Below are 3,369 nucleotides of genomic sequence, written 5' to 3'. Positions count from 1 at the left end.
CCCAGGACGCCCCTCTAGCTGCTTTAGACCTCGTTTAAGATAAAACCTAGTTCTTAGTTTTTTGCACTGCAAAACTATTGAATTCCCTACACCATATTGCTTGATATTGTGTAGATCTTGTTATCACCAGAATTTGACCGGATCAGAGGCGGGCCGCGATTAAGATGGGCTTGAAGAATATACACGGAAGAAATACATGAATCGGCCTTGTATACAAAGTTTGGGCTAGTTTGCCCGTGTATCTGTAAATATAGTAGGATACGTGTCGGTTAGATAGAATTTGGCTCGTGCACGGTTGAGATTATTCCCACGTTAGAAAGTCTACGGACTATAAATATGTATCTAGGGTTATTGAGAAAAACAACAATCACGTTCATCACAAACCAATCTAGGCGCATCGCCAACCCCTTGTTTCGAGGGTTTCTTCCGGGTAAGCATCATGCTGCCTAGATCGCATCTTGCGATCTAGACAGTACACGTTTATTCGTTGTTCAAGCGTTGCTCGTGCTGAAGCCTTGTTGATGGCGAGCAACGTAGTTATCATAGATGTGTTAGGGTTAGAATTGTTTCATCGTATCATATGCTTTCGTCCATGCAACCCTTAGACGTCTAGCCGCCCTTACACCTATCTTAGGTGTAAGGGCGGCACCTCGCTTGATCATTATTTAGTAGATCCGATCCGTTATGATTGCTCCTTGTTCTTCAAGGATTAGTTTAATATCTGCATAGTTAGGCCTTGCAAACGGGTTGAAGGATCCAGTGGCACGTAGGGTGTAGTTTGCTAGCCCTAGATAAGATGTTCCGGGGATCAACTTCATGTTGGTTTTTAGGCCTTGTCTAGGGTCGGTTTATTATCACCGTGCATGGCTGCAGGGCTCAATCACGCGTAGGATGTTCCGATTATGTGGTGAAAACCCTAAATCGTCGTAGGTCGTTTCAGATTTATATTGATCAAGCAGGACCACCATGTGATCGTAGGCCTCATACGAATCATGGGTGGATCAGCTCCTTGAGCCGATTCACAGGACAACCTGAGAGCCGATCGAGGCTCGTATTTAATGTTTACGTGTATGCCATGCAGGAAACTAAGCGAAGCAAATCCATCACCTTCCTGACCAGGTATAGGTCGGGTGGCATGCCCTTGCACCAGCATCGGACGTGCGTGCCGAGGCTTTGCGGGCCATCGCTCGAGGGACCAGGGCCAGCCGCGAGTCCGGGAGCCTCCCGGCTCTATCGTGTTGCCCGTCGTTGCTCGCCGGTGGGTTTCTGACCGCAACACATTCTGGCACGCCCGGTGGGACAGTCTTCAACATCAACTACATCGCTATCTACATCTGAGATGGCGGAAGGTACTCCAGTCACGTACGAAGATCTGACTGAGGAGCTCAAGAAGAAGTATGACGAGGTCAAAGCTATCCTCGAAGCCGACCTCATCGGCTCTTTCCGGAGGACCCGCTCACACGGCATTAGGTGGAAAGGGTTCTCACCTGAAGGCGCGCTCGATGGAGTGGACCTGTCCGCCCTTCCGAGGAACGCACCAGGTCTCGCGTCGGAGATTAATTTCATGGTAGCTCATTCGCTGCACCGCCATTACGAGAGCCACGGTGAACACTTTGGAGCGTGTCGCCCTTCGGGTGATCCAGGAAATCATGAGGCATCAGCACTCTCCGTCGGGACCTGCTCTAGGGACTCACCAAGGAGAGATACCACTCCGATCCCGACCACCGCTGCCGTTCGCGTTGGCGGCACCGGAAGTGCCGAGTTCACCGGCATACGTCGTCTACAAGATCGGTGGTGACCCTAGTGATTACCGGTTCTTGTATGAGGCGCCTAGGGAGATCCCTCACGGATACACGTGCACATACGTGCCGGACTGCGATAGCATCGGGCACTCACGAACCGCAGCGCAACAGCAGCAGACTTCGGAACAGCGAGGAGGAGCTTCGGATCAGATCTTGAGAAGCGGACGTGGCTAACTAAGTATGCCACTCCGACGAACCTCCGAGCTCAACTCCTGCGGTTGGCTCGGAGCTTGAGAAGCAAGCGTGGCTGGCTAAGTATGCCACTCCGGCGAATCTTCGTAGTTCGACTCCTGCAGCCAGCACCGCGGATCGGATCGGTACAATCTTGAGAGACCGGTTCGGCATGGTGCCGAAAAGGAGGGCAATCGGCTATTCCAAGCCGTACCCCAACGAGTACGATTTGATCCCACTACCACCCAAATATCGGCTCCCCGAATTCTCCAAGTTTAGTGGGTCGGATGGCTCCCGGTTCAATCGAACATGTGAGCCGATATTTGGCGCAGCCGGGCACGATCTCAGCATCGGATGAACTACGCGTGAGGTTCTTCGCACGAGTCCCTCACAGGATCGGCTTTCGGGTGGTACACATCGCTGCCACCGGACTCAATCCGGACTTGGAAGCATTTGGAAGAACAGTTCCACATGCGGCATCACTCGGAGGCTTCGAGGCCGGCATTGCCAATCTAGCACAAGTACGACAGAAGCGCGGAGAAACAAGTGTCGAGAATACATCCAGCAGCTCAGGACCGTTAGGAACCGATGCTATTCGGCTCGTGTGACCGAAAAGAAGTAGTCGAGTTGGCGGTGGTGGGTCTCGCATCACCGATCAAGGATGTGGCCTCCCAAGCGAGACTACCCTTCATTGGCGCATATGGTGCGGAAGCTGTCATTATATGAACGGCGCCACCCGAAGGTGTACCGGGATAAATTCAAGCGTGCGGTGGTCCCGGTTGAGGCGGATGAAGATGAAGTCTCGCGGGAGATCAAGAGGTAGCGATGGCTGAATGGACTCGGGGGCAAGCCCCGTGTCCTGCAAATGGGTTAAGCCACAAGGTCCTCCAAGAGGGTTTGACTTCGACGTGACCAAGGCTGAGCAAATTTTCGACCTCTTACTTAAGGAGAAGCAGCTAAAGGTACCCGAAGGCCACAAAATCCCCACGGCGCAGGAGCTGAACGGAAAGCCATACTGCAAGTGGCATAACACGTTCACCCATACCACCAACGACCTGCGGGGTGCGGCGTCGGCAGATCCAAATGGCGATAGAACAAGGGCGTCTAATTTTCAGCCGGTACGCCATGAAAGTCGACACACACCCCTTCCCCGCCGTTAACATGGTGGAGTGCACTTGCCACGGAGGTGCCAGCCAGGTTTCTCATTCAACATCAACATGGTAGGACCTGGGCACCACCCTGGTAAGGACAGAGACGAGGGAAGCTGCTCTCATAACAAGGACAAAGAGGAAGCCATTCCACGCGATCGGCTCCGGCACTTCCCAAAAATCCTGGTTACAATCAAAATGAAGGCCGATTCCAGCAATCGGCCCATATTATCCTTACCATACGTTTT

This window comes from Lolium rigidum, chromosome 3 (assembly GCF_022539505.1).
Source record: "Lolium rigidum isolate FL_2022 chromosome 3, APGP_CSIRO_Lrig_0.1, whole genome shotgun sequence".
NCBI classification, from domain to species: Eukaryota; Viridiplantae; Streptophyta; class Magnoliopsida; order Poales; family Poaceae; genus Lolium; species Lolium rigidum.
Note: the sequence above shows the minus strand (reverse complement) of the source record.